Raw genomic sequence first — 24,522 nt, forward strand, 5'->3', positions numbered from 1 at the left:
GGATCTTGGAATCCAGACTCTAAATTCATACTGGTGCTGAATGGTTCCTGGGACACCAGGTTTCCTGCAAGCTCCCATGATCCAGGCTCCCAGCACGTGCCAGTGCTGGCTGCCTCCCACAGACCTGGGAAGCCCCTTTGGTCTCTAGCTTCCAGTTAGCACCCACAAACCCAGGCTCCAGGCAGATATCCAGGAACCCAGGTTCCTGACTTGGCCCAGTGCCAGGCCAAGTATCCCAACCAAAGCTTTTGACCCACCCCAGCACCAGGTGAGGTCCTGCAGCCCTAGGCCCCTGACCCATCCAAGCACCAGACCAGTTCCAGAAGCCCTTGACTCTAGACTAGATCCCATGGAGTCAGACAAGCCCCACAGATCCAACCTGAAGGCCCACCCCTCAAGGCCCCAGGTTACAGGCCAACAGTTGCAAGCCCAGGCTGCAGGCTCACTCTAACACTAGGGGACCCCCCACAGTCCTACGCTCCAGGCCAGCTGCTACAAAACTAGACTCCCAGCCTATCCAAGTACTGAACCAAATGTCAGAAATCCCAGCATTAAACCCACCCTAGTGGTCTCAGTGCCAGGCTGGCCCCCGTGAAACCAGGATCCAGATCCACTCACACAGACATAGGTCTCAGGCCTATAACCACGGACTCAAGTACCAGACATGTCCTAGTAAACCCAGACTCCAGGTCTACCCCATGGACTCAAGCACAAGCCTGGTTCCCATGTACGCATGTACCAGCCCTTCTCACCTGTTGAACAGACACCAAACCTAGCAACTCAAAGACTCCAGTAACATGCCCACCCTGGTCACCAAAAAATGGTCCACCCAGAATATCTGGACCAGCTGACTGGTAAAGGGCTTTGTCCACTGAAGTCAGTCTGTAAAGAGTAGAAGATGTGCCTACTTTCTCAAATGCGCAGACACAAATGCAAGGCTACAAGGATCACAAAAAATCAAAGAAATATGACACCATCAACGGAAACTAATAAAACTCTAAGGATTGTAGTGATGTCACCAAGATGGTGATATAGGTTGTTCCTGACTTCAACCACTAACCACAACAACCACTCACAACAACCACTAACAACTATCCCCAAATAAGACACCACTGATAAAATCCTAGAACACAGGCATAGGGCTGAAACACCTTGCACTTCAGAGACCAAGACAGACTGCATTAGAAGAGTAAGAGAAGTGGCTACACATTGACCACATTGTTCTTCCCCCAGGACAGCATAGCACTACACAGAGAGGCCTTCCATAAGCCTCTGCTTCCTACAGAGGGAAAAGAGAACCCAGGGGGAACACCTGGTCCCCCCAGCATTATGGATTACTTTGTGGGAGACCCTACTCTGATCTTGCACCATGGGGTTTGCAGGGGTATCTGCAGGGCTCAACCACTGGGAATCTGACTGTGACAAAGAAGTAGAGAGGGATTTGCAACAGTTATATGGATCTTGGCAGACTGAGTTCATACCTGCAGTGCCCAAGTTGTAATCCCAACCAGAGGCTTTGTCCATTTGCAGAACCAAGTCATGGGTGCACCGTGACCAGGAAACTTGATGTGGTACTGATCTGTTTGATTCGGATCCTCAAAGGAGGAGTTTTGTGGGCTCTAGATCCCAGTTTGCCAATGCCCAGGTAAGGAGCTAAATCACAGCCCCACACACTGTGGAGAATGTCTTCTGACTGAATCTGCTCAGAAGGGCTGGTAACAACTCCTGGAGGGAGTGCAGCCCAGTGGTGCTTGAGCTAAGAGGTGGGCAAGAGAGCAATTTACCTCCAGAACAAAGCCAATACCAGGTATGGAGTGTTGTCTTGCAAGGCACAAAGCAGGGAGATTAATTCATATCAAGGCTGGAAATAAGTCCCAGCCCCTCTCAACTAGACAGACTGGGAAACTGAGAGTAGCATAGACCCATCCCCTCTGCTTCCCATCCAAACAAGGGAGCTGGAACCCCACCCTCTATGGGTAGTGTCTCCCAGCCCTGTATGACCAGAAAGTCTGGAGACAAGTCATAGAAGCAGTGTAACCCAGCAGCACTCAAGCTAAGAGATGGGCAAAGCTGAGAATTTGCAAAGCAAAGCCAGTGACCCTGTTCAGTCAAGAAACATGGGGTTTTGGTCAACTTGAGTTAAGACAACAAACAAAAGCTTTGTCAGCTTTAAAGTTGCTTCTACCACTGTGCCTGAGTGAGAAATCTAATTTCTAACCCTATTCATTACTAAATACACTCTTTAGCCTGTTCAACCAGGGAACCTAACCAGAGTACATGGGAAGCTGTACAGCACATTCAACAACCCTAAACACAATGGCACACGAACAGAGAGCATATCCCATGGCTTCTCTCATCTTCAGAGAAAATCCAGTAGTCTCACCTGACCAGGGAATTCAGTGCACACTAGGGACTGATTTGGGACCCTAAACTACAGGCTGTATCTAGGCTTGGGGTCCTGTCCTGCTACCCTACAAAAGCAGGGACTCTAACTCATAACTCACTCTGAAACTGAATATAGTACGCAGTCTTGACCATGTAGTATGTCTGACCAAAGAATCCAGGAAACCATGGAACGTATCCTACAGCCTCACCTGGGTAGTGAACCAAGCCAGCAGACCTATATAACTGCTCTCAGCCAGTGGCACAGCCCCTATCCGCATGGGGCTTGAATAGTAATCTCACCCTAAAACAGAGCATAATTAATAGCAGGCCATACCTGCCCAACGACATTACCAACAGACACACCCAGAAACCCAAACTGAGTTAACTGGTAAAAATCTGTCTCTACCAAAGCAAATCTGTAAAGCCTAGAAGAGGAACCCAGTTACTCAAATATAATATCAATGTAAGGAATCAAGGATCACAAAAATCAGGAAAATATGACACCAGCAAAGGAAACTAATGAAACTCCAAAAACTAACCCTAAAGAAATGGAGATCTATGAACTCAGACAAATAATTCACAACTGTCTTAAGGAAGTTTAGTGAATTAGAAAACAGACAGATGGCTAGATTAAGCAAATTAGGATAATCATGCATGAACAAAATGAAAAGTTTGACAAGGAAATAATAACAGCCATCCAAAACAAAAACAAAACCTAAAAACCAGACTCCGAGAGTTGAAAAATGTAATAACTTGAGAATTCAATGGGGAATCATCTCAGTACATGTAAATGGGATTAACTTACTTATTAAAAGAAAAAGTTTACCAATTGGCTCATAAGCAAGACGCAACTCTGCAATAAACAAGAGAAAATAAATCTTTATGTTAATAGCATGACACTCTCTATATAATTTCTTTTCCTGAAACTTACATTTTTAAGATTTAACCATGTGTGTATATGCTACTGTAGTTTGTTATTTTATCTTCTACTATAGTTCCACAGTATGAATACACCACAGTGTATTTTCCTTATGTAGGCATTTGTTATCTCAGATAATTCACCACTACAAACATACAAGTACTGCTACAAAGATTATATCTAGAAGTTTAAAATTCTTGGTTGAATGGTGTGGGCATATTCAATTTTATGCATGTTTGCTCTCCTGAACAGTTGTATCCATGTATAAATCCTATAGTCATTCAAGAAACTGCCTATTTTTCCACATCTGTGCCTAATTTGTTTTTGCCAGATTTTTTTCCCAATCTGCTGGGTTTGAAATTATATTTCACTATAATTCAAATTTTATTTTTTTGGTGAGGAATGAGCATTTATTGGTGAGGTTGAGCATATTTTCACATATTAATTGACTATTTAGATTTCCTTTTCTGTAAAATACTTGTTTAAACTCTTGCCCATTTTTCTACTGACTTTTTTTAACTGATATTTTTAATAGTCTTTATTTCTGATTTATGAAAGTTCTTTATATATATATTAGATACTAATCCTTTTTTGATTACATATGTTTGAAATGTCTTTTCTTAGTCTATGATTAATTTTTAACCTTTTTATAGTGTTTTTTGTAAATAAGATATTTCTTTTAATGTAGTCATATATATTTTACATTGTATTTAATAAATTTTTTCCTCTCTTGAGACCATATTCTCCTGTGTTTTTCCTAAAATGTATTTAACTTCTCTTTTTTGACTGTAAGTTTTTGAATTGTATGCTATTTACTTTTGTGTATGATGTGAGTAGACCTGTAATTTCATTTTTCCCTTGTGGATTCCTAGTTATTCCAGGATCATCCTTTCCCATCTATGAGCAAATATTTTTAAAGTTTTAGTTTGTTGTCCCACCAGACTTTATATAACACAGTATAATAATGATAGTGTATATTTTTTATAAGCATTTCTCTAAAAGCAGATTTTACATTACCTTCCCATTGATATTTTATATTAAAATGATCTTTGCAGCATCTCATTTTAGCATTTTTATTATAAATTATAACTTTTAAACTTTTACATTCATTTTTATATATTGCTAGCTATAAGGCAGAATAGAAATAGCCATACATTTTGTCAGATTTACAATACACGGTATTTTTCTATCAAAGACCATTTTAAATGAGTTCTTGAGCTTATTTCATTCCTCTTTGTACTTTCCTTCATTAGTTACTTTGAATCTCTTTTGCTACTATTTCATGATCTCCATCTCCTAAATTACCTTTGACAGTTACATTTTAAACAACCTCTTCTCTAAAAGCTAAAGTTCTGCCTTCTAGTTCAATTTGTCTTACACTCTGTCCTAATTTATTATCTGTCCAATTAGCTCATATACCCATTGTTTTACATTACTTTTATAATAGTCAGCCAAAAACACTTAATGGTGACCATTTGCATCTGGACTGTAAATGTATCAACCTTGATACATACGATCTAAATATTCTATAATATTTTCCTAATCAATTTTTGTCCATTGATTCCATTTATAAGAGTAGCCATCACAATATAATATCCAGCTCTGAATTGTTACTGAGAAGGGGGTAAATCTATATGTTTTGTTCCTTGTATTCATTATAATTCTTGCCTTACTCTTTTTCCCTTACAAGTATAAAGCAGAACACTTTTTTAAAATATGAATTTTTGAAACTATGAACTTTGCAGTGATATTGTATGCAGATCACCTTGTAAAACAACCAAAAGAGCCAAAACAAGTATTTGGTTTGTGACTCAATTGTTACTTAAACAAAGTGCTTTTCAAGAAAAAGTGCAAAGACAGAAACCCAAGCGTGGAAACTGCTCATATGATGTTACTCGAGATTGAAGGAGATTTCTTAGTAGCAGAAGCAACTTATGCTGATTAGGAAGAAAGAGACCAGGAGAGCTTGTACAGGAATCTCCCCAATGAGTTCATGTATTTAAAATACATGTCTGAGGAATGGATGGAGAGACAAATAAACAAGCACAAATACAAAAAAGTAGAACATATCCAAAAGAGAGTCTGATAAAGGCATAAGCTCCACATGGCTAAAGATTTTCAAAAATGTGAAAAGCCAAAATAAAAGTTTTTTTATTTATATTTGCAACAAAAAAATGAAGGAAGATATTGATGCATAAAAGGAAGATTGAGATGCTTAGTTTAGTGTGAATAGATGAGAATGAGGGCAGGAAGTCTTGTTTATTTTGTTCACTGAAGTACCTTAAACATTTAAAAACACTGCTTAGCACATACTAGGTACTCAATAAATACATATTGGGTAAACGAATGACTGAGTCAGCAGAAATGCTCTAGCTACTCAGATCATTTTGTTTACTCCATCAATGATGATCACTGGCTGGAAAAGGAAAGAAAAATTCAAGTATGAAGGAATTAAACTGCAACAAAATATCTTACAACTCTAAATAATGTTAACACCTCTAAACTGATTAAATTTTTAGATCTGTGACCACTGATGATTTAGTGATGAGATTGCTTTTTTGCTATCCATGATCTTTGAAGACTCCTACAGAATGAGATTAATAGCAAAAGAAAGAAAAAGGAAAAGGAAAACCTATAAATATGTGAGCTTGATATCAATTCCAAAAAAATATTTTCAAATGGGCATTTGAATAGTTAGCAAAGACAGAAATAATCACTCAAAACTTACGAGTTAAAAAAAAACACATGCCTTATTAAGCTCTGTAAAAAATAAGGTCGCTAGACTGTTAAAAGTCAGAGGATCAACTTAGCTATAAACACATGTGAATTCTGAGAAAGATTTGATATGATAGTGTTTCAAGATATCTTAACAAAAGATATAGAAAAGAGGACATAAGGAAATTGGTAGAAGCTTAATTTGTTAAATACAAAGATTGTAGGTTAGTATATAAATGCCAATGTTCTTATTTTTTGTCTTATTTGACTCATTTATTTTATTTATTATTATTATTTATGATTTGGGAGAAAGAGGGCATTGATGTCCTTGACTCTGTTTCATTCAGTTTTTAAAACCTACTTCTTAAAAGACAGTGCCTAAAATAAGTGTCTCATTCTTGAATTAGCTCATGTCAAGAATCTAGAAGAGATGTTGAATAAACGGCAAAATTACAACCCAGAATTTTCAAGCTTTTCTTTTCATAGGCTGAAAAGATAGGACATCAACTAAAAGAAATATAACAGGGATAAAGTTCTGTGCTTAAGGTCACAAAACCCAAGAGAAGAAAGTATTTTGAGAAGGGTTTCAACAACTATTTTGAATGATTCTGAGATGTGAGGTGAAGTGAATACTGAATAATGTCACTGGATTTAGCAGTACAGATTTCATTAGAAACCTTAGGAAGAACATTTTTGGTGGCATGGTGAGTGTGGAGTGGTTTATACTGTCATATTATGGTCACTAAAATTTTTAGTAATAATTGCAATCCTGTTTCTCCCTTCATCTATCTTTTCCTATAAGTTTTTCTCCTTTAGAAGCAACATCCTCTAGTTTTTTATTTCAGCCCTTTTTATTTCAGCTTACCAGTAAGTTATAACTTATCCTCATTTTTTATGGTATTTCAATGTGCCCTTATATTTCTACTTTAAGCATTGGTAAAGAAGGGCTTGAATTCTAAGGACAGGCAGATACGGCTTTGAGTCCAAGCAGTACCACTTCCTATCTGAGTGGTCTTAAACAAGTTATTTAATCTTTATCTCCCTCAGTTTTCTTATCCTTAACATGGGAAACATGTTAGTACCTATATTTAGTATGATTGCTTTGACGATTAGATAAAATAATACATTTGCAATGCTTGAGCCAGCACCTGGCCATGGTAAGAACTACCAAAATGTGACTGAAATTATTATCATCATAATTATTTCTATTACTACCATTGTTATTATTTGATCAGAAATGCACCAATTAGTAAAGAATAAAGACTTGTTATTTTTTTTAAGAGTTCCTATTTAAGATACAAGATTTTGGAGTTTTAATCAATCTAGATCCAAGTATGAGTCAAGAGTGTCAAGATCTACGCTACAGCTAATGCAGCCTAGAACTTCAAAAAATAAAGTGTAGAATAAAATGTAGAACAATGGAAGTGGTAGGCCTTTTCTGTTCAGATCAGTTCACATTTGAAGTTTGAGGTAATCTGTTTGTATCTGAGAATCAAATCTTGAGAGAAATTAACAAAAATAGAAAGTTTCTATGAAAAGATAACCATGTATTAAAGGTCTGAATAGATTGTCATGTTGTTGAATAGACTGACTTTAAAAAAGCAGAATTTAGGATGAATATGAAAACTATATTCACAGTTTTAAAAAGACCTATCCTATGGAAGGTGTTTCAAGTGGAAAAACTTCAAATTGTGCTTCTTAAAGCCTTAGGTTTTGTAAAGGAGGCCTTTCAGTTAAAAAGGGAGTAAACAGAGTTTGTAGACAGAGAAGCAACAGACTTCCCATATCTTAGCTCAACTAAATCCACTCCAGTGTCATCTCTTTTATACATCAGGTGTCTAAGTAAGATTGGGGAATGACATAGAAGGAAAACCTGTACAGAAGATAAAAAAAGAACCTCCAAGTTTCCCTCCAACTTAGATTCTATATTATGACAGTTTCTCTAGTTAATTTATTCTGCACATTCTCCTCATTATGTTTGCTTGTTTTGTTTGCATTTTTTTCACCTAAACTAATATGTTTTTATCTCTTTTGATTTACATTTCAAGTGATAATACATTTCAGGAAATCATTGTTACCCTTTCTATTTGGTAAATATAAAACAATTTAAAGATCAAAATATTGTGAAATCTGAAGGTAAAATTTCTTTAGGATTTAAAATCAAATTAATTTGTCTATATGGGTTTTTACACATTGAGAAATATTCTTAGAAATTTCCAAGTAGAGTTGTAAATGAATCTACAAACTATAAACAGTTTGCCAATATGAAAAGCCATGATGATTTCTAAAGCTTCAGAATAAACCCGTTGGAGTTTGAGATAAAAGTCCCAGTTATCTTCAATCAGTAAAAATGGTGTTGAGAGTCAACACTGGTTTTAGAGTCCAATAGTCCAGAGTTTCAATACCAACTTTTCCACTGCTTAGTATCATTTCATTGGGCTGTTTGCTTAATCTTCCATAGCCACATTTGTCATCTGTAAAATGAGAATACCAGCAATATTGCCTACTTCCCTAGGTTGTTTTGAATAAAAAGCTAGATACTGCAGTAAAGTGTGCTTTATACCTTACAAACTATTATGTAAATATACTATGTTATTATAGGTATCACTTAAGTAATGGAGGAAAGTTTAGTTTAGGCAAATTCTGTTAAATGGTAGTTAAGAAAAATAGAAATATTCAATTATGTTTTGAGTAGGACAAAGGTAATCTAGTTGTTGAACATAACTTCATTTCTATTTATTTTGCTTCTGAGTTAATGTTAAAAGCAAAAGGATGAAAATAAAATGTATGTGAATTAGCTAAATTACCTTCCCAATATACCAACATCTATAATTCCACAAACTTTTAGTAAAGAGATAGGACTGCAAAGTGTTTTCTTAGGGTCAATGGGCAATAAAAACAATTGTGGTGTTTGCCCTCTATGACAATGAATTCTCAGTGCTTTATTATTAGTAGTTTTATTATTATAACATTCTCGAGGGACACAAAAGAATCTCATCAGTTATAGAGGTTCTCTAGAATAGTGATTATCCATGAAGCTACCACAATCCTCAAATTAAAATATTATCAATATACAGGTGTATAAAACAACTTTGAACAAAGTGATTTTTCTATACCACCCTCATTCTGGTGAGAACCTAGACTTGTGTTATCCAATACGGTAGTGATTAGCCACATGTGGTCACTTAATTATAAATTGATTAATTAAAATTAAAATATTGAGTTCCTTAATTATGGTAGCTACATTTCAAGTGCTCATTAGCTGAATTTTCTTCATCATAGAAATTTCAATTAGTACTAAATCAGACAGTTTTTGTATAGTTACAATAAAGTTTCAAATTTCAATGAGAGTGACACTGGCAAGATGGTGGACAAAAAGTCTCCAGGTACTTGTTCTCCCATGGAAACACTAAATAAACCATGAATATGGACCAAAGTAGCTTTAGGAGAACTCTAGAAACTAGTTAAAAGTTGCAGCAACAAACCACATGCCTAATAACAAAAACATACTCAAGACAGTACGAAATTTTGTAGTATTTTGCTTACCCTTGCCCCACTCCCACTCTGGACATTAAAGGGATACCTAACTAAAACATAGGAGAGAGAAATCTTTGTAGAAAAATTAATATTCAGTTTGGAAAGGTGTTAGCAACATGAAGGGAGGATAGAGGATAGTTGAAAGGGAAAAGCATATTTGAGCTACATATTCTAACTCATACAAATGTTTAGAAAAGGAAATTAGAAAAAGGAACAAATTGTTCTTTATAACTAAAGACATAAACTGGAGGGTAAGGAGTTGGAAAAAGAGAGTGGTCAAAAGTATATGAGCTGGGTGGAGCCAAGATGGTGGCGTGAGTAGTTCAGTGGAAATCCCCTCCCAAAAACATATATATTTATGAAAATACAATAAATACAACTATTCCTAAAAGAGAAGAGTACAACAGCCAGGCTACATCTACATCTGCGAGAACTCAACATCACATGAAGGGGGTAAGATACAAGCAGCAGCCCAGCGGGACCTGAACGCCCCTCCACCCCAGAACCTGGCAGGAAGAAAGGAGTCGGAATGGGGAGGGAGTGAAAGCCCAGGACTGCTAAACACCCAGCTCTAGAAATCGGCACCTGGAGTGCAGACACATGGTGCACGGGGTGCTGGATATTAGAGAAACAGAAAAGCAGAACCTGAGGGCAGGATCTCGCAACAGGTGCCCCTGAAACAAAAGAAAAGTGAGTGCTTTTTACAAGTCTTAAAGAGACAGGGAACCCACAGATGGATGAAGTCGTCCTGGCACGCTTAGCCAGCAGCTGGGAATCCCGGAGAACTTTAGGCGCCCTAAGCCCCTGGAAAGCAGCACAGCTCTGAAGTGCCTGCCACTCCCGCAGGGCTCTCCGCTGCTCTGACAGAGACCCCGCCCACAGCAGCTTAGGGGATTAACCCGGTGGCTGCTCAAGGAGAGCGGATAACCAACACAGGCAGCGCACAAGGGCAAGGCATCCAGCAAGCATGAAAGGACTTTCTTCTCCCAGCTGACACACCTGCACCCTGCCTACAGCCACCATTATCACCATGAAAAGGCAGAAAAATTGAGTTCATTCCAAAATAGTCCAGACAACCCCTGAGAGAGGATCTTCAGAGACAGACCTAACCAGTCTCCCTGAAAAATAATTCGAAATAAAAATCATACACATGCTGATGGATCTGCAGAGAAATATTCATGAGCTAAAGGAGCAAGTGCAGAGGGAGACTACAGAAATAAAACAATCTCTGGAAGGACTTAAAAGCAGAATGGACAGGATGCAAGAGGCCATTGATGGAATAGAAACCAGAGAATACAAACACATAGAAGCTGATGCAAAGAGAGATAAAAGGATTTCCAGGAATGAAACAATATTAAGAGAACTGTGTGACCAATTCAAAAGGAACAATATCTGCATCATAGGGGTACCAGAAGAAGAAGAGAGAGAAAAAGGGATAGAAAGTGTCTTCGAAGAAATAATTGCTGAAAACATCCCCAAACGGGGGAGGAAATATTTGCTCAGACCACGGAAGCACACAGAACTCCGAAAAGAAGGGACCCAAAGAGGACAACACCAAGACACATAAAATTAAAATGGCAAAGATCAAGGACAAGGACAGAGTATTAAAGGCAGACAGAGAGAAAGAAAGGTCACCTAGAAAGGAAAACCCATCAGGCCATCAGCAGACTTCTCAACAGAAACCTTATAGGCCAGAAGAGAATGGCATGATATATTTAATGCAATGAAACAGAAGGGCCTTGAACCAAGGATACTGTATCCTGCACTATTACCATTTAAATATGAAGGAGGGATTATTCAATTACCAGACAAGCAAAAGATGAGGGAATTTGGCTCCCACAAAACACCTCTACAGGGTAATTTAGTAGGACTGCTCTAGATGGGAGCACTGCTAAAAAGAGCACAGAACAAAACACCCAACATATGAAGAATGGAGGAGGAGGAATAAGAATGGAGAGAAATAAAGAATCATCAGACCGCTCTTATAATAGCTCAACAAGCGAGTTAATTTAGACAGTAAGATAGTAAAGAAGCTAACCCTGAAACTTTGGTAACCACAAACTTAAAGCCTGCAATGGCAATAAGTTCATACCTTTCAATAATCACCCTGAATGTTAATGGACTGAATGCACCAATCAAAGGACACAGAGTAATAGAATGGATAAAAAAGCAAGATCCATCCATATGCTGCTTAAAAGAGACTCACCTCAAACCCAAAGACATGCAAAGACATAAACTGAAGGGATAGAAAAAGATATTTCGTGTAAACAACAGGGATAAAAAAGCAGGTGTTGCAGTACTAGTATCAGACAAAATAGACTTCAAAACAAAGAAAGTAACGAGATAAAGAAGGACATTACATAATGATAAAGGGCTCAGTCCAACAAGAGGATATAATCATTATAAATATATCTGCAACCAATACAGGGGCACCAATATATGTGAAACAAATACTAACAAAATTAAAGAAGGATATAGAATGCAATGCATTCATTTTGGGAGACTACAACACACCACACACTCCAAAGGACAGATCCACCAGACAGAAAATAAGTAAGGACACAGAGGCACTGAACAACACACAGGAACAGATGGACCTAATAGATATCTATAGAACTCTACATCCAAAAGCAAAAGCATACACCTTCTTCTCAAGTGCACATGGAACATTCTCCAGAATAGACCACATACCACATACGAGGCCACAAAAAGAGCCCCAGTAAATTCCAAAAGATTGAAATCCTACCAACCAACTTTTCAGACCACAAAGGCATAAAACTAGAAATAAATTGTACAAAGAAAGCAAAAAGGCCCACAAACATATGGAGGCTTAACAACATGCTCCTAATCAATCAATGGATCAACAACCAAATTAAAATGGAGATCCAGCAATATATGGAAACAAATGACAACAACAACACAAAGCCCCAACTTCTCTGGGATGCAGCAAAAGCAGTCTTAAGAGGAAAGTATATAGCAATTCAGGCATATTTAAAGAAGGAAGAACAATCCCAAATGAATAGTCTAACACCACAATTATCGAAATTGGAAAAAGAAGAACTAATGAGGCCTAAAATCAGCAGAAGGAGGGACATAGTAAAGATCAGAGAAGAAATAAATAAAATTGAGAAGAATAAAACAATAGCAAAAATCAAAGAAACCAAGAGCTGCTTCTTCAAGAAAATAAACAAAATAGATAAGCGTCTAGCCAGACCTATAAAGAGAAAAAGAGAATCAACACACATCAAGAGAATCAGAAACGAGAAAGGAAAAATCATGACGGACCCCACAGAAATACAAAGAATTATTAGATAATACTATGAAAACCTATATGCTAACAAGCTGGGAAACCTAGGAGAAATGGACAACTTCCTGGAAAAATACAACCTTCCAAGACTGACCCAGAAAGAAACAGAAAATCTAAACAGACCAATTACCAGCAATGAAATTGAAGCAGTAATCAAAAAACTACAAAAGAACAAAACCCCCGGGCCAGATGGATTCACCTCAGAATTTTATCAGACATACAGGGAAGATATAATACCCATACTCCTTAAAGTTTTCCAAAAAATAGAAGAGGAGGGAATACTCCCAAACTCATTCTATGAAGCTAACATCACCCTAATACCAAAACCAGGCAAAGACTCCACCAAAAAAGAAAACTACAGACCAATATCCCTGATGAACGTAGATGCAAAAATACTCAACAAAATATTAGCAAACCGAATTAAAAAATACATCAAAAGGATCGTACACCATGACCAAGTGGGATTCATCCCAGGGATGCAAGGATGGTACAACATTAAAAAATCCATCAACATCATCCACCACATCAACAAAAAGAAGGACAAAAACCACATGATCATCTCCATAGATGCTGAAAAAGCATTCGAAAAAATTCAACATCCATTCGTGACAAAAACTCTCAACAAAATGGGCATAGAGGGCAAGTACCTCAACATAATAAAGGCCATATATGATACACCCACAGCTAACATCATACTGAACAGCGAGAGGCTGAAAGCTTTTCCTCTGAGATCAGGAACAAGACAAGGATGCCCATTCTCCCCACTGTTATTCAACATATTACTGGAGGTCCTAGCCATGGCAATTAGACAAAACAAAGTAATACAAGGAATCCAGATTGGTGAAGAAGAAGTCAAACTGTCACTATTCGCAGACGACATGATATTGAACATAAAAAACCCTAAAGACCCCACTCCAAAACTACTACAACTAACACCAGAATTCAGCAAAGTTGCAGGATACAAAATTAACACACAGTAATCTGTGGCTTTCCTATACACTAACAATGATCTAATAGAAAGAGAAATCAGGAAAACGATTCCATTCACAATTGTATCAAAAAGAATAAAATACCTAGGAATGAACCTATCCAAGGAAGTGAAAGACCTATACCCTGAAAACTACAAGACACTCTTAAGAGAAATTAAAGAGGACACTAACAAATGGAAACTAATCCCATGCTCCTGGCTACGAAGAATTAATATTGTCAAAATGGCCATCCTTCCCAAAGCGGTATACAGATTTGATGCAATCCCTATCAAATTACCAACAGCATTCTTCAATGAACTGGAACTAATAGTTCAAAAATTCATATGGAACCACCAAAGAACCCAAATCGCCAAAGCAATGCTGAGAAGGAAAAATAAAGTGGGGGATCTCACTCCCCAACTTCAAGCTCTACTACAAAGCCACAGTAATCAAGACAATTTGGTACTGGCATAAGAACAGAGCCACAGACCAGTGAAACAGAATAGAGACTCAAACATTAACCCAAACATATATGGTCAACTAATATTCGATAAAGGGGCCATGGACATAACAATGGGGAAATGACAGTCTCTTCAACAGATGGTGCTGGCAAAACTGGACAGCTACATGTAAGAGAATGAAACTGGATCACTGTCTAACCCCATACACAAAAGTAAATTTGAAATGGATCAAAACCTGAATGTAAGTCATGAAACCATAAAACTCTTAGAAAAAAACATAGGCAAAAAACTCTTGGACATAAACATGAGTGACTACTTCATGAATATATCTCCCCGGGCAAGGGAAACCAAAGCAAAAATGAACAAGTGGGACTATATCAAGCTGAAAAGCTTCTGTACAGCAAAGGACATGATCAATAGAACAAAGAGGTTTCCTACAGTATGGGAGAATATATTCATAAATGACATCTGATAAAGGGTTGATATCCAAAATACATAAAGAGTTCACCCACCTCAACAAACAAAAAGCGAATAATCCATTTAAAAAATGGGCAGAGGAGCTGAACAGTTCTCCAAAGATGAAATTCAGATGGCCAACAGACACATGAAAAGATGCTCCATATCGCTTGTCATCAGAGAAATGCAAATTAAAACCACTGTGAGATATCACCTCACACCAGTAAGGATCACCACCATCGAAAAGACAAACAACAACAAATGTTGGCCAGGTTGTGGAGAAAGGTGAACCCTCCTGCACTGTTGGTGGGAATGTAAATTAGTTCAAACTTTGTGGAAAGCATTATGGAGGTTCCTCATAATGGTTAAAATAGAAATACCATTTGACCCAGGAATTCCACTCCTAGGAATTTACCCTAAGAATGCAGCAGCCCAGTTTGAAAAAGACAGATGCACCCCTATGTTTATCACAGCACTATTTACAATAGCCAAGGAATGGAAGCAACCTAAGTGTTCATATATAGATGAATGGATAAAGAAGATGTGGTACATATACACAATGGAATATTACTCATCCATAAGAAGAAAACAAATCCTACCATTTGCAACAACATGGATGGAGCTAGAGGTTATTATGCTCAGTGAAATAAGCCAGGCTGAGAAAGACAAGTACCAAATGATTTCACTCATGTGTGGAGTATAAGAACAAAGAAAATCTGAAGGAACAAAACAGCAGCAGAATCACAGAATCCACAAATGGTCTAACAGTTACCAAAGGGAAAGGGACTGTGGAGGATGGGTGCGAAGGGAGGTATAAGGGCGAGGGAAAAGAAAGGGGGCATTACAATTAGCATGTATAATGTGTGTGGGGGTATGGGGCAGGCTCTACAACACAGAGAAGACATGTAGTGATTTTACAGCATCTTACTATGCTGATGGCAGTGACTGTGAAGGGGTATGTGGGGGGGACTTGGTGAAGCGGGGAGCCTAGTAAACATTATGTTCTTCATGTAATTGTAGAATAATGATACCAAAGCAAAAAAATAAAAAATAAATAAAAAAGTATATGAGGCTGGGAAGGTAAACAGGGATCAGGTATTTAAGAGCTTTATAAGTCATGTTAAGGAATTTGGACTTTAAGACTAACAAGGAAACACTGACATTAAGCAACACAATGACGTGATCAGGCACAGGAAAGTGAGTTAGTAAACTGACGTAATTCAGTTGACAGACTATGGTGGTTTGAACTGATTTAATATTGAATAGCTGTAATTGAAAGCCTTAGTGATTGAATAGATGTAAGGGAGAGGTAAGAATCAAAGATGATTCCTAGGTATTTAGATAAGGCAACTAGATGGATGGTGTGCAATTCACTGAGATGAGGAATATGAAATTAAGATGACTAATAGAAAGTGATAATAAGAGAAATTTGGGAGAATTATTAGATTTTGGCAACTTGTGTATAATAGATAATTTTTACTTGGAACTCTGAAATCAAGGCTGTTTTTGTAACTTGGAGTGGAATGTTTTTATTTCTATTTCTGTAACCCAAACAATTTAGCTTTAATACAAATCTTTGGTAACATTTTCCTTAGTACACCAATTATTTTTTTAATTTACTTGATAGATATCTCATATCTGCCCTACTGTTATTGGTAAATTTTACTAAGAAACCAAGCTGAAGGTAAATTTTAGCAAAGAAAAAAGGCCTAGTGAAAACAATAAAATGTCTGCTTGTAAAATATCCCAAATGCAATGATGCAGGTATTCAATAACAGTATAGTATTACACAGCCTGTCGTTACTATTATTTCCTCTTGGCAAAGATTTCTGAACAATATACTTTACGGTTCTTGAAATTATTGTCAGAAAGATGTAAATTACAATTTTTCATCTTTCTTTGGCCCCCAGACATGCATAAGACTTTCCATCTGGTTATGGGTTAAAGAGGAATGGAATTAGAATTTCTGAAATATTTGCTAATGAAAGATGAATAAAAAAGTTTGGGAACAGAATCTTAAAGATAAACATTGTTGATACATGTGCTTTAATAAAACAATTATTCATGAATCACTTCTTACAATTAATTTATGTTCTCTGACATGATTCTTTAGAAAATAATGCCAGTCTTCTGTTCAGTTATTAAGTGTGTGCCAGAATGGTCGCATTTTAATTAGGAATGGCATTTCAGTATGCACTTACTTGTGATAGTCCAACCTATTTTGTAGTCCACTTATTTAATTAGAAGTATTATAAATATACTCAACTCTTCTGAAAAACATGAACAAAAGATATTAAATCTTTTCTGTCCATGCTATGATGTTACATCTTCCCTTCCCTTCACAGCCAAATTCTTGAAAACAGTAATCTACAATTGCTATCTTCATTTTATTATAGAATATTTATGTTTCTCATAATCCAGTTTCTGTTCTAAATGACAGTGTTTTTTTTTAGGGGGGCGATGGGTAGGTAATTGGTCATTTCCTGTCAGATCCAAATGCTTCTTCTCAATCCTCACTAGGCATTTGACACTGTTCACCAACACAGTAAACACCATGTGATTTTTAAACTCTCCGTCCTTGTCTATCATATTGCACTCTCCTAATTGCCCAACATCTCTTCAATCACTTTTAAAACTTGCCCCTCTCCATCTTTTAACTGTAGGTATTTTTTAATGCTTTGTCTCTTCTCTTTCCATGCTACACACTTTCTCCAGATTATTTGAATTATCACATACAGGATGATGACTACCACATCTATAATCCTGGCCCTGCTGCATCTTTCAAGCTCCAGACTCATTTTCAACATATAGCTTGTCATGTGTCATCATGTAAATTCCCACTAGGATCCTAAACCTGACATTTTTAATACCAAACTTATCTGACTCATCAAACCTGTTCCTTCTCCTATGTTCCAAATTCTTATTAATTGGATTCTCACCTTTAAAATCACTTATATTAGAAACCTCACAGACATTTTTTAACTCATTCCTTTCTTTCACCTCACATCCAGTTTTGAGACCTTATAATCATACCTTTGCAATATCTTTTATATCTACCTTTACCTGTCTATCCATGGCCCTACTTTATGCCTTTATTAACTCTTGCCTTGAGTGTTAGTAAAGCTCCCAGTTGTCTCTTTTCTCCATTATTTTTTCTATGGTTATTCTCCACAGGTAAGCCACCACTCATCTCAGAAATAATTTTGAGTCTGTCCACTAGGCTCACTCTCCTTAACAAAGCATTCAGTGTGTCCTGGCCCAACAAACTCTCTAATCTCATATTCCACTCTATTTTTCAACATAACCTATGTTCTGGCCTCAGTGATCTCTATTCATTCTCATACCCAATTTACAATTATACAAAAACTGTACTCAACCTTCAAGATTCAGTTAAAATGTCACCACTTCCATGCAGCTTTCTATTAATTAAAATAAACCTCTTCTTTTTCTATATTCCTGTAATATTTTATATTTACCTCAGTTATAGTACTTACATTCTTCTTTATAGTTTGGTAGTTGCTAACATATCTAGAACCCAAAATAAATAAAGCAGCATAGTACAAAGAGCATGTATATACTCAACAATATTTGGTTATTACTTAGAATTAAATCCTCTAACAATATATATACTATTTTGGTGGGAAAATATTCAGTGTTGCATTAAGAGACAAAGAAGTAGAACAAGAAATTGGGAGACATGGCTCACATTTTAGAAATTTTGTCTGATAAACTAGTTTCTGACCAAGTTTACAGTGACAAAATCATCATTATTCAAATGTTTGTTTCTAAGACATTAACATGTTCTATGTTAAATATAGTTTCTAAATTAGTTTCATCAAGAGAATTTTTCAAATTCTCCCTCACCACAGCAGCAGAGTATATAGTATGTAAAGACAATAAATATGGAAATAGTGAGGTTGCTACTAAATAGTAAGAAAAATAAATGATAATGAACCAACTACAACTAACATCATCTTAATGTGATAAAATTGTATCTTTGCACAAGGCATTAAGTATCAATAGGAACAAAGCAATACATCATTCACAGACAGCTACTGGATTTTACCTCAAACCAAATGGCATTTACTAATCCTCATTCATACCTAAAAGAGAGAATGTTTGCCACTCTTATATTTTCAATAACTTGGATGTAAGGATAATAGTATCTTAGGGACATAATTTGGGGACATGGGTTTAGTATTCATGATGTGCTTCCACATACTCTGAAATGCTGAATTTTGAAAAACATTCTTAGGAACTCTGTATTGTCTGTACATCTGGGCTCTCAACATTATAGGTCAACCTCCAAAACCAGCAATAGACCTTCTTAACTGTTTCTTAGGCCTCAGTAGCAGTGCATCCAGAATAATGAATACAGAGCCGAAGAGCAATTCTCTTTGATTGGACAAGTTCCCTTCCTGACAGAGTAGCTTTTTGACATTTTTCCTCACCTATTTTCTTTTGAGCGTGTGTTTGGATCATGGGCGAGTAGGAAACTTCCTAGTTACAAAATTGAAACTTTTGGGTACTCCTTCTTCAAATATTTCCATGAAAAGAAATAGGATCGCTCATTAGCTTGTGAGTAAAATATCTGATCCTTGGAAGTTCTTGACACACTCATAGGTGCATTCTTTCAGGTAAAAAAAGAAAGAAGAAACAACCTCTAGGCAACATTGTCCTAGAAAGGTGTTTTAAATGGGAAAAAAAAATGAACATATTAATTCAGTTTTTCCTAGTGCAAATTCATTGTCATGAATTGTAGGCTGCGTAGGTAACCAATACTATTCAAGCAATATTTTTTCTATTATTCTATGATTTAAATTATTATGCAATTTCTTTTCATTTGCCCTTCTGCAATTTCAGCCTATTTTAAAACTAGTTAACAGGAAAACATGACCAAATATATTTATATTCCTATACTAGTGGGTCCATGGAGCAATGTCTGACACTTTGCTACACTGGGAAAAAAATGAATTACTGCATGTTGACAGTGTTGTTCTCTGACAATGTGAAAAACACTACTTAGTCCATAGCAGGGGAGATTATAGTAGTGTACATGGAATATATTGTGAAAAATACAAACTTACGACCATTTATTTTGCATATGACAAGGTTTTTATGTTTGTAGCTTAAAAAGAAAAGGTATTATGTTAGATCAAACTTCAACTATTTTCTGTACTCTTGGGGTTAATGTATTGTAGCACTTTTTCTCCTCCTATCATGCTTACTTTGCAGAAGCCTGAAGATGCACACAACTTGATTTTTAGCTCCTTTCTAAGAATGCTACATTGTGGGAAAGTGATTTGAAGGAAATTTCCATAGATATTAAAAAATACTAACCATGCATTTTGTTCCAATAGAAATTGTAACTATATCTTACACTGGTGATATTTGAGTTATTGCTATAACCAATATGGTTTCAAAAAGTATTCCATTATTAGAGTGGTTTCATCTAAATTGTAAGATGCTGTATTTATAACAAAGAACATAACATGACAATATCAATATTTCCTACTGTTCAAAAATCATCTCATGGATATGTGATTTGGGGGTTTAAAACAGAGAAAAAACAGAAATGAAATCATAACTCAGAAATTAGTTCATTCACTGTTGTCCAAGATTGCACAAGTAGAGAAAAATTAGAAAGAAGACATTTACTTTTTACTCTATTTTCCTTATTTATTAGTGAAAAATTACATAAATGAAAGTATTATTAAATATTTGTTCAGTAAACAGTCACTATATTTTTCAGAGCTTTGTATCTTAATTTTCTTAAATTATATAGCAAAGAACCTCTAACCTTTCATTAAAAATAATGTTAATAGTGATATAAATCATGGTAGAAAGAAATCTTAGTGATAAATCAGATGTATTCCTTTAAAAAGCAGAAACAACTCTCTTTCATCAACTAAAGAAGGGGTCTCTTTGACCAGTTTATATTAAGATAGACATGGACTTTCCAAAAGTAGGCAATACCCAAATTAGTGTACAACTTCTTCTTTAATACCTAATATTCTGTTGTAAATAAATTTTTACAGGTATGACATGACCAAAAATCTGCATTGAATTGTATTTATTTTCAGGTTGTATATAAATAATGATAAAATATTTTTAGCTGTTCGCTAGTAGTCATTCATATCTCTGCTTTGCCGTTGCTTCTCTTTCTCCTGTCTTACAGAATAATAGAACTGAAAGTTACAAGGGATTTTAAGAGACAGCTATCCAACTTCTCTTTAGAAAAATCATTCCAAGTACTCATGACAGGTGATTTTCCAACCTTTGTTTGGATTAACTCAGGAATGAAGTAGAAAGGGCTCATGGCCATAGAAACAGATAATTTCTTTTCACATGAATTATTTCATAAGATTAAATCATGTGGTGAAAACAATAAAAAATATTGTTTCTTGTAATTATGACTTTTCTGTGCATTTACAAAGACAAGAATATACAAAATCTAGATAAGTTTTATAAACATTTAAATGCCTCATCAGAGATAGGCTAACTACACACCACTCCACTAAAATCAAGGTAAATGATTATATGAACTTAAAAAATTGTCATATTATGTTTAAGCAACATATTACCCTTAGCTCCATGGTTACTATCCTATCTACCTGCAATACTCATCTCACAAGTAAACAAAATGCATATTAATTTGAATATGTATAAAGAAACTCTAGGGTGTTTACATTATTTAAAGGCAAAATTGTAATTTTATATTTCAGTGGAAATTATCAGTATATGTCATGCACCATAACACACAGATGCCCTAGGAAAAGAGAATGATAGAAGGCAAGAAGGATAAAGGAACAAAAGAGGAAGGAAGGAGGAAAAAAAATGTTTGTAATGAGTATATGAAACCATGCCACTGGGAACTAGTCACATTGAGACAGGGACTGTGGGTGTAGTCAGAGTAGGGTGAGGGCCTCCGGAAAAAACAGAGTAAGATAATTACAGTCAGAACAATGTAGCAACGTGCAAAGAAGTCCCTATTGAAACTCTGTGATAAGCATTACGCAAAGTCAGAGTCACACTAATTCTCTAGGGTAAAGATACCAGACTAGGAATATAGACATCTTCAGTGAGATCAGTTAAAACTCAAAAGGCCAGCAGCAACTTGGCCTGGAATGTTTGAGTGTTCTGCAGATAAAGAAAAGTGTCTCAGCATAACCGGTGACTTCACTGTATCAATTTAACTCATGACACTGGAAAATTTACCTTAGCCTGCTAAAGGCCCAGATTATTTTAACCATACCTATGTGCTATATTTCCTTCTCTGATCCTAACCAAGTAATCTGCAACCTAGGAAAAAGACTAATTTAGTAAGCAAGCCCAACTATAAACAGCCCAAGAAGTTAAGAAGTAAGATTCTTAACTTACTTCAGCAAACAGGAAACAACCCAGCCCACCTTGTGGGTAGGGTAGGTGATCTTAATTGACATACTCCCAGAGGGAAACTGCTACCTTGAGAAAGAATCAGAGCAAAAAATTTCTTCTATTACTCATCAAAAATGAGCATTCTGGCATCACTCAACAAGTCCGCGCCCCTAACCCTTTATTCTCATTCCTGAAAATCCTCAACTGCCCATGAAACCCCTAGACAATGAGCCAACCACGGACTCACTTGTCCCCTCCTGGCGTGAGCTGGGAGCTCTGTCCTCTCACTTTTATCTCTAAATAAAAGCCTGTACCTTGCTCTCCTACCTTGAGTGTTTGGGAAGCTCATTCTTTGGCTTCATGAACAAGAACCCTGGCATCAACATTATCAAAGTCACCTTATTTGCAGAGACCATATGTTTAATTTTGCCTCTAATAGTCTCAGTTTCCTTTCATACTGAAAAGTGTCTTGGTTTAGATAATATATCATATAGACACCCTGCCTAGATTAATTTAACAAATTAATTCAGTTGTGTTATAGGTGACTTACTTAAAACATTCATTCTTCTAAATGGACATGTTTAATATGAGTATTTGTTTTCAGTTTAAAATCAACTTTATTTAAGAATAATGTATATGTACAACAAAAAACACCTATTTTGAATGCACAGTTCAGGGGTTTTAAAAAATTTATACACCCTTGCAAATACAATTCTAAATCAGTTATACAGTATTTCCATCACCCAAAAAGTTCCTCTGTGCCACTTTGCAGTTAATTTCCATCACCACCTTCACTATTAGTCCAAGGAAAACTGTCGTCTGTCATTACAGGCTAGATTTGCCACATCCAGAGTTTTTATATGAATGGAATCATACTTTTTATTCTCTTTTTGTATCTGGTTACTTTTGCTCATCATATTTTAAAGATCCATGAATGTTGTGAGGTTTTACCAATGTTTCTTTCCTTTTCCTTGCTAAGCAGCATTACATTATATGGATGTGTTCCAGTTTCTTTAACCATCCCCACTTTGGAGGATATATGGGCCATTCCAGTTTTGGGCTACTATGAATAAAACTGATATGAACATCCATGTATAAGTCTTCATGTGAACATGTTTTTCTTTCTTTTGGGTGAAAATGTAGGAGTGAAATAGATTGTAGTGAGTGTATCTTTAGTTTTATAAGAAACTAACAAATTGTTTCCCAAAGTGGTTGTACCATTTTCTAATGCTGCTGGCAATGAGAGTTTTAGTTGTTCTACAAACTTGCCAACACTTCTCATGGTCACTTTAATTTTAATCATTTTAGTGGGTGCACAGTGATGGCTTTCCTTTGCAGTTTCCTGATAACTAATGAAGTTGAATATCTTTTCACATTTTTTTTGTGAAGTGTCTGTTCAAACATTTTGCTTAACAGTATTTCCAATAATGATTGGAGAAGTGATTGGAGAATGTGCCATGTATGAGAGTTCTTGGTAGCCATACTGTAACCTCAATACATCAAGCACAGATTAAAGTGTATCAAAAATATGAGTTTTTAGAAATATAAAAGCATGCTAGGTTTGCAAAACCTATAACCTCATCTTGATGATCTTGATTATCTTAATGATGGAAAAAATGAATGACTACACATACTGACTGGAATGATCTCAGCAGTGCTCCTATGTTTTCAGAACACTGCCATATGCTGTGCTTAGCACAGTGCCTTGTGCACAGTATGCATTCAATGAATATGTGTATTATAAAAGATCTTGCATCATTTCTAGATCACCGTAATCATGTTTTTTACTTGGAGGGATCTATTAAGATAAATACACTTTCTATATTTTACACAATTATTGATATTGTTCCTCTTGAAAACACACATATCCACTGTTGAAAATCTGCCTATCAACTTAAGCATCTAGACTCCTTACTTTTTCACTGCCCTTTCATTTAAGTTGACTCACTTCTCACAACAGAGAAGGCATATCAGAGAGAAAAAGTGAAACTTTAAATATCATGTTTATTGTTTTTTAGTAAGTAGCTTGGGTAAAAAGATGTGGTTGAATAAAAGCAAAAGTTATTGGCAGAATGAGTTTTTTATATGTATGCCGATTTCATTATCCCTGTTCCTCTGGCTTATAATAAGCAACTATGCTTAGATTATGCTTTTATAAGGACACATTCTGCAAAGTAATGTAAGCATTATCTGCATGTGTTTCAGCTGAAACCCTATACAGAAATAATTAAAATAAGAGATGGTGAGATCTAAAAATGGGCTCAGATACTTTGAAAAGTCAAATCTTTTAGAAAAATTGCTTTGTAAAAGAAAAGATAGAAAACACTCTGGCACCTAATTATACTAGATTTCAAAGGTAAGAGATTCTATTTTTCTATTTGGAATTTATAAATCAAA

This window comes from Manis pentadactyla, chromosome X, assembly GCF_030020395.1.
Source record: "Manis pentadactyla isolate mManPen7 chromosome X, mManPen7.hap1, whole genome shotgun sequence".
Taxonomy (NCBI): Eukaryota; Metazoa; Chordata; class Mammalia; order Pholidota; family Manidae; genus Manis; species Manis pentadactyla.